We start from the raw sequence: 8,921 nt of genomic DNA, 5'->3' as shown, positions 1-8,921 counted from the left end.
ACGCCATCTTGTTCGGGGCCAACTGCCCATTATGCCAAACCTATGCTCACCAAGTTTCGTCTTCGAAGTCTTTTCCATTTAGGAGATAAGGCCATGTCGTGATTGGTGATGTTTTGTACATTTGCAATATGATTCTACTCGCCCTCTTGTGGTATTTACCGGGACAGTGGAAAAATGACCAAAATGTGAAAGTTTTATTAAACGAAAACCGAATGTCCGAGAGACTTCGTTTGATGACTTACTGGAAGATCCGGCCCTGCTGCACGGCCCGACGCTGTCCGCCAATTTTAGAAATGTTGTCGGACGTCTAGTAAGGGACCGTACATTTGCAAAGTGGACTTTCTCACTAACCATATGGCAAATGTCAAAATGTTCCCTTAAGGTATGTGAAGTCCAACCCTAGGTCTGCCGGCGGCCCTACCCAAAGCCTCTCCTCTAGAAGCTATGGCCTTACCCAGTGTGGGACTAGCAGTGGCACCCCCACCACCCCTCAACGCTTCGCCCTGGCCACCATCCACAACATCTCCGAATACTACGGTGGAGCTTGTGTCTGTCGTCTCGAAGTAGTGCCTCCTCCCCTAGCCACTCCAAACCCAGCTCTTCAAGTGTCAGCAAGCCACAGCCAAACCACACTGCACCTGCCAAGCAGAAAGCCCCAGCCCCAGCATTACCTATTAGTTGTGGTATTAGTAAACACAATTGGCCCAGCGTCGTCCGGGTTAGGGGAGTGTTTGGCTGGGGTAGGCCATCATTGTAAATAAGAATTTGTTCTTAACTGACTTGCTTAATTAATAAATGTAAAATAAAATGAAATAACAAGTAGAACACCAGACCAGAACATTTCTGACCTGCAGGAAATGAATGCAAATTAGAAAGAATTGTTTATTTCCTTTTGTTTATTGTCTATTCCATTTGCTTTGGCAGTGTAAACATATGTTTCCCATGCCAATAAAGCCCTTTGAATTCAATTGAAAGTGTGTGTGAGAGAGAGATGTACGTTGTATGCTTATGATGAAATATCATGGGTGAAGCAGATTGTTGAATGGCCTGACGAATAGAGAAGAGAGTGTTGTCTCCCATTAGAGAGAACAGAAGAGTCACCTCCATCCTTTGTTGATTAATAGAACTCATTTTCAGTATGATTTAAGACACCTTTCTCCTCTTCCTGCAAATCTACCCTCTGTCTAAAGGTCCTGTCAACAAGATAGTTTCTGCTGATGCCAATGAAAGATTTATTTGTATATTTTATTTACATTTCTGTATTCTGCGTGAACGTTATTTTTCTCTTTATTTTCTTTATGAATGTTGCCAGGCATTATGGAAAAAGAGAGGAAAGGAAACAGCTCCTAAAAAATGATGTCTGTGCCTCCACTTCCTCTGGCAGGAAATAGCATCTTTGATTTGAGCCACCACACATGGATGGTCAATGCATGCGAGGTGATGCTCTCTCTCTCTGTTTATTTTACTGTGACAAACTGGTGTGCCTTAGTCATTCACCTCAGTGTAAAAGACAAATGTGTCAACAATATTATAACATCTAAAACCCAAGGGAACATTCTGAATCTAGGCAGACTGGGATCTGGGTTTGTACTTTTGGGAATATTTTATTAGTTCCACTGAGCCAAGCACAGCTGAAGACATGGAATGATTTTAATACTATCTGAATCCAGGCTGGTTAGCAGTGCCATGTGTCTGATAAGACGTGAGGGTGAAAGTGTGACATTGTGACAGATATCCTCATCATGGATAGGGGGCCTGATGGCACACACTGGCTCCTCCTGCTCACACACTTCCAGCAGGGGACAGTATGATCCCCATCAGATTGACTCCTGCTCATTTGAAACATGGAGCTGAGCTCAGTAACAGGAATGTTTGGCCTGATACCGACGAGACGGGCCTTTCGGGAGGTCAGAGAACTGGCAAAGTGGTACCAGAAACACCTCTCCCTCAACTTGAGCAAGACTAAGTAGCTGATCGTGGACTACAGGATAAAGCGGGGCCGAACAAGCCCCCATTAACGGGCCTGTAATGGAGCAGGTCGAGAGTTAAGTACCTTGGTGTCCACGTCGCCAATGAACTCTCAAGGGTCAACATACCAAGACAGTCGTGAAGAGGGTACGACTACACCCCCCCCCCAAGAGACTAACAGAATTGGCATGGGTCCCCAGAAGGTTTACAGCAGCCACCATCAAGAGCATCCTGATCGGTTGCAGTCCAAGTTAAACTTCTGCACGGTAAGCGGTTCCAGATTGCCAGGTCTAGGACCAAAGGCTCCTCAACAGCTAATGGCATCTCAAGCTTTAAGACTGCTTGAAAAATTCATTTTAATAAATGAAAGGGGCTTGCAAGTACACATTATGCAAAATTCACACTTGTAGTCAGCGTATGTGACAAGTAGTTTGTCATTTGGAAAAAAACATTCATTACTATTTTGGAGAGGGGGGGGGGGTTAATGAAATACTTCAGAGAACTTTCAGGAGGGTTTAGTGAGATAGAAAGCAAGTGCATTAGAGTCACCATTAATATTAAGGGCATCAGGCCCAAAACTCTGATTCAGGCTCATTGATTGCAGAGGTCCAGTGATGCAAAAGATCCTGTCAAATGCCAGAGGCCAACTTTCTTCTACTGGAAGAAGCAACCTAACTACCACAACACTGACATCCCTTTGAAGGCATTCACAACATTTGTCTGAAAACAATTGAAAAATAGATAAAGACTAATATGTATTAGTAAATTTTATTTAAAACAATTGAAGTAGAGAAGTCCTGACAACACTTCCAGGTCACAGCACCTAGAAGACAAAAAGATTAGTAACAAGCATACATGAAAGCAAAGACAGGTGCCAAGGCTGCATTTACACAGGCAGCCAAATTCTGATCTTTTGACTAAGCCAATCGCAAAAAGATCAATGAACTGCCTATGTAAACCTAAACAGCCCAAATGGCATAAAAATAGAGAAACTGAAATCTCACCTCAACTGGTGGCTACAGATCCCACTTCATCATGTTCTGGACTCCCCTAAAGCTCTGGACTCAATTTAGGTTGTGCTAGGGCCTTTCTGCTTGGCAGATAGTGGTTTGGCTGTGGCTTGCTGACACTTGAAGAGCTGGGTTGAGTGGCTAGGGGAGGCACTACTCCTACCGAGTAGGGTCTTTGAGCCGGTGGATTGTAGATCCGCCGTACAATTCTGGGATGCTGTGCATGATGGTCAGGGCAAAGCGGCGAGGTTGATCGAGCTGGCACTGCTGGTCCTGCTCTGGGTAGGGCCATAGCTGCTAGACAAGAGGCTCTGGGTGGGACGTCTGGCAGAGCTAGTGTTGGACTTCACTGCATTGAACAAATAGCTGGGCTGATAGCGTTGACTGGGGACAGGTTTAAAGCCACTTGGCTTCTGGGCTGTGGCAGGAGCATTCTGGATGAATGTTGAAGAACTGGCAGCCTGGGTAGAACTGAAGAGGCTGGAGACTGGCCCACTACTGGCAGAGCTGGGCTGGTAGCTCCCCCACTGAGCAGACATTTGTCCGTACTTCCTTGGGCAGGTTTTGCAAGGAGATTCTGGCTGTATGTTGAAATTCCACCTTGGTTAACGTTATGACACCACAGTGACTTGGTGTTGCAATCAAGGTCAGAGACAACTGGCTGTTCAGGCTATAAATATACACTCAGCTGATATATCAACAACTCAAGGCAGTAAGGCAGCGTTTACACAGGCAGCACAATTCTGATCTTGTTTTTCACTAATTAGTCTTTTGACAATCAGATCTGCTCTGAAAAAGAGGTTTGAAAAGATTGATTGAAGGTCAAAAGACTTCTAAAGGATCTGAATTGCTCTGTGTAAAAGCAGCCAAGTTAGCGAGCTGGCAGCTATTGCGTTTGTCTCCTCTGTGGGTTCTGTAGAACTTCATTTAAATATAAGTGTTTCATATCTACTGAAAAGTTGCTGCTTGTGAAATATGTTGTGTAATTTCTCTCTTGGCTTTTACGTGATTTAACTTGTACAATGTATTCTCTTGACAGGGGATTTGTTTGTTTTGTTCATTGTTTGCAAAAATTCAAATCAAATTTTATTGGTCACGTACACATTGTTAGCAGATGTTAATGCGAGTGTAGCGAAATGCTTGTGCTTCTAGTTCCGACTATGCAGTAAAATCTAACTAGTAATCTAACAATTTCAACTACCTTATACAAAAACAACTACCTTATACACACAAATACACACAAATGTAAAGGGATGAATAAGATATGTACATATAAAAATATGGATGAGCGAGGGCGTGCGGCATAGGCAAAGATGCAGTAGATGGTGTAGAATACAGTATATACATATGAGATGAGTAATGTAGGATATGTAACATTATTCAAGTGGCGTTATTTAAAGTGACTAGTGATACCCTTATTAAGTCAGTTTATTTAAGTGGCCAGAGATTTGAGTCTGTATGTTGGCAGCAGCTTCTCTATGTTAGTGATGGCTGTTTAACAGTCTGATGCCTTGAGATTATAGCTGTTTCCAGACTCTCGGTCCCTGCTTTGATGTACCTGTGCTGACCTCGCCTTTTGGATGATAGCGGGGTGAACAGACAGTGGCTCGGGTGTTTGTTGTCCTAGATTAACTTTTTGGCCTTCCCGTGACATCCGGTGCCGTAGGTGTCCTGGAGGGCAGGTAGTTTGCCCCGGTGATGTGTTGTGCAGACCGCACTACCCTCTGGAGAGCCTTGCGATTGATGTGGTGCAATTGCGGCACCAGGTGGTGATACAGCCCCACAGGATGCTCTCGATTGTGCATCTGTAAAAGTTTGTGAGTGTTTTAGATGACAAGCCAAATTTTTTCAATCTCCTGAGTTTGAAGAGGCACTGTTGCACCTTCATCACCACGCTGTCTGTGTAGGTGGACCATTTCAGTTTGTCCGTGATGTTTACGCCAAGGAACTCAAAACGTTCCACCTTCTCCACTACTGTCTCGTCGAGTCGATGTGGATGGGGGGGTGCTCCCTCTGCTGTTTTCCGACATCCACGATCATCTTCTTTGTTTTGACGTTGAGTGTGAGGTTATTTTCCTGACACCACACTCCGAGGGCCCTCACCTCCTCCCTGTAGGCTGTCTCGTCATTGTTGGTAACCAGGCAGGCGTACCACTGTAGTGTTGTCTGCAAACTTGATGATTGAGTTGGAAGCGTGCATGGCCATGCAGTCATGGGTGAACAGGGAGTATGGGAGAGGGCTGAGAACACACCCTTATGGGGCCCTAGTCTTGAGGATCAGCGGGGTGGAGATGTTGTTTCCTACCTTCACTACCTGGGGGCGGCCCGACAGAAAATCCAGGGCACAGTTGCACAGGGCGGGGTCGAGACTCAGGGTCTCGAGCTTGATGACGAGTTTGGAGGGTACTATGGTGTTAAATGCTGTAGTCAATGAACAACAGTCTTACATAGGTATTCCTCTTGTCCAGATGGGACAGGGCAGTGTGTAGTGTGATGGCGATTGCATCGTCAGTGGACCTATTGGGGCGTGGGTCTAGGTGTGGGTCTAGGGTATCAGGTAGGGTGGAGGTGATATGGTCCTTGACTAGTCTCTCAAAGCTCTCTCAAAGTCATTTGATTCAGTTACCTTAGCTCTTGGGAACAGGAACAATGGTGGCCATCTTGAAGGATGTGAGGACAACAGACTGGGATAGGGATTGGTTGAATATGTCCATAAACACACCAGCCAGCTGGTCTGCGCATGCTCTGAGGACGCGGCTAGGGATGCCGTCTGGGCCGGCAGCCTTGTGAGGGTTAACATGTTTAAATGTTTTACTCACGTTGGCCACGGAGATGGAGAGCCCACAGGCTTTGGTAGCGGGCTGTGTCAGTGGTGCTGTATTGTCCTCAAAGCGAGCAAAGAAGTTGTTTAATTTGTCTGGGAGCAAGACGTTGTTGTCCATGACGATGCTGGTTTTCTTTTTGTAATCTGTGATTGAGTGTAGACCCTGCCACATACGTCTCGCGTTTGAGCTGTTGAATTGCAACTCTTTGTCTCTATACTGACACTTTGCTTGTTTGATAGCCTTGGGGCGGGAATAGCTACACTGTTTGATTTCGGTCGTGTTTCCGGTCACCTTGCCATGATTAAAAGCAGTGGTTCGTGCATTCGGTTTCGCGCGAATGCTGCCACCAATCCACGATTTCTGGTTGGGGAAGGTTTTAATGGTCACAAAGGGTATGACATCTCCGATTCACTTGCTAATAAACTCGCTCACCGAGTCAGCATATACATCAATTGAATTGACCTGAGTACAGGCGTTTCCTGGAGCAACAAAATGGAGTCATGGTTAAATATGGTCAGAAAAAGGATATGAGTTCCTGTATGTTGTTGTGGTTACACCATGAGTCGTTAATCATAAGGCATACACCCCCGCCCTTCTTCTTACCAGACAGATGTTTGTTTCTGTCGGGACGAGGCGTAAAGAAACCGGGTGGCTGCACCGACTCTGACAACATATCCCGAGTGAGCCATGTTTCCGTGAAACAGAGAATGTTCCAATCTCTGATGTCTCTGGAAGGCAACTTGTACCCTAATTTCGTCCACCTTGTTGTCCAGAGATTGGACATTGGTGAGTAATATGCTCGGAAGCGGTGGATGGTGTGCTCGCCTTCTGAGTCTGACCAGTAGGCCACTCTGTCTGTCTCTCTTGCCTCGACCGCGTTGTTTTGGATCGGTCTCTTGGATAAGATCGCATGTCCAGGGTGGAGGTCCGAACAAAGAATCCGCTTCGGGAAAGACGTATTCCTGGTTGTAATGATGGTAAGGTAACATTGCTTTTATATCCAATAGTTCTTCCCGGCTGTATGTAATAACACTTGAGATTTTCTGGGCTAACTATATCCGAAATAATACATTAAAAAAACAAATAACTGTATAGTTTTCTAAGGAAAACTTCATCTTGGTATTGTGCTCCTCAAGGTAAGGAAAAGACAACCTACAGACATTGTTCAAATTGCATCTGTAATGACTAACTTCTGTTTTATTTCCTAGAGAAAGAGGTTACAGGAGTTCTGGCTCTTCCAGAATGGAAGTTGAGCAGGGACCACCAAGTGGCAGCTAACCACAGGATCAACTCAGACCAGCCTCTAGTACTGCTGGATCAGGCCATAGTAAAGCTACCCACAGAATGATTGGATCCAACAACCAGAGACGGTCCCTCAGAGGCTCTACACCAAGTTTTATCCAGCCAGCCCCAAGGGGCTCTGGATCTTCCCTCAGCATCTGATTCACTTCAGCCCAGACAAGGGTTTGAGGACTCACTCCAAGAATAGCTATCATAGCCTCTCTGGCTCTATAGCCAGTGGAACCTCTCTCAGACAGAACAAGCATCACACCATGGCCAGCATAACCTCTGGTCAAAGTGTCACCAACCCCACTGCAGTGAAGCCAGTTTCAAGTTGGGAGACAAAGAGAATCCAGCCCAACAACTCAATCTAGCTGCTCTGGATCAGTTCAGAAAGTGGAAGCTACAAGTCCAGAGGCGAAACCCCCATATAAAACTGCTAGGGTCTGTTAGGTTTCAAGGTATTTTCTTCTGTAGAGCTGCCTCTGTCTATAGTCATATGAAACCCTCTACTGGTGTATCTATTCCTAACAGCTATGGCTCTACTCCGAGTGGAACAAGATTTTCTACCTCCAGCCAACCCAACTAAGTCCTTGTCCAGACTCAGAATAGAGGAGCCACCAGCCGCAGCTGCTACGCACCCCCCCTCCCTCGCCCACTATGTCCAGAACCTCACCTGTTATGGCCATCTATCCTGGTTTCAAGTGGACCAATGGAAGTTTCTGTCTGCCAGTCTCCAGCCTCTTCACTTTTGCCCAGGCTGACAGTTTTTCAACCTACATACAGAAAGCCCCTGCCACCATCCAGAAGTAAAGTGGCTCTAAACCTGCCCCCAAGTTTGGCCTGTGCTGATATCAGCACAGCTATACTCCCAATGCAGTGAAGTCCAACCCTAGGTCTGCCAGCGGCCCTACCCAAAGCCTCTCCTCTATAAGCTATGGCCTTACCCAGTGTGGGACTAGCAGTGGCACCCCCACCACCCCTCAACGCTTCGCCCTGGCCACCATCCACAACATCTCCGAATACTACGGTGGAGCTTGTGTCTGTCGTCTCGAAGTAGTGCCTCCTCCCCTAGCCACTCCAAACCCAGCTCTTCAAGTGTCAGCAAGCCACAGCCAAACCACACTGCACCTGCCAAGCAGAAAGCCCCAGCCCCAGCATTACCTATTAGTTGTGGTATTAGTAAACACAATTGGCCCAGCGTCGTCCAGGTTAGGGGAGTGTTTGGCTGGGGTAGGCCATCATTGTAAATAAGAATTTGTTCTTAACTGACTTGCTTAATTAAATAAATGTAAAATAAAATGAAATAAAAAGTAGCCTTACCCAGTGTGGGACTAGCAGTGGCACCCCCACCACCCCTCAACGCTTCGCCCTGGCCACCATCCACAACATCTCCGAAAACTACGGTGGAGCTTGTGTCTGTCGTCTCGAAGTAGTGCCTCCTCCCCTAGCCACTCCAAACCCAGCTCTTCAAGTGTCAGCAAGCCACAGCCAAACCACACTGCACCTGCCAAGCAGAAAGCCCCAGCCCCAGCATTACCTATTAGTTGTGGTATTAGTAAACACAATTGGCCCAGCGTCGTCCAGGTTAGGGGAGTGTTTGGCTGGGGTAGGCCATCATTGTAAATAAGAATTTGTTCTTAACTGACTTGCTTAATTAAATAAATGTAAAATAAAATGAAATAAAAAGTAGCCTTACCCAGTGTGGGACTAGCAGTGGCACCCCCACCACCCCTCAACGCTTCGCCCTGGCCACCATCCACAACATCTCCGAATACTACGGTGGAGCTTGTGTCTGTCGTCTCGAAGTAGTGCCTCCTCCCCTAGCCACTCCAAA

General features: G+C 46.4%; 1 long non-coding RNA gene across 1 annotated transcript; it reads right to left on the bottom strand.

Annotated features, from left to right (window-relative positions):
* Positions 1-2,720: 2,720 nt before the first annotated feature.
* On the bottom strand, positions 2,721-3,634 carry LOC116354378 (uncharacterized). Its single transcript, XR_004203572.1, has 2 exons — positions 2,973-3,634; positions 2,721-2,791 (listed from the first exon to the last, which is right to left on the bottom strand). It is a non-coding gene; the product is annotated as an uncharacterized LOC116354378 (long non-coding RNA).
* Positions 3,635-8,921: the final 5,287 nt, after the last annotated feature.

Source organism: Oncorhynchus kisutch, linkage group LG17 (genome assembly GCF_002021735.2).
Source record: "Oncorhynchus kisutch isolate 150728-3 linkage group LG17, Okis_V2, whole genome shotgun sequence".
Taxonomy (NCBI): Eukaryota; Metazoa; Chordata; class Actinopteri; order Salmoniformes; family Salmonidae; genus Oncorhynchus; species Oncorhynchus kisutch.
Note: the sequence above shows the minus strand (reverse complement) of the source record. Positions and strands in the feature narration are given on the sequence as shown.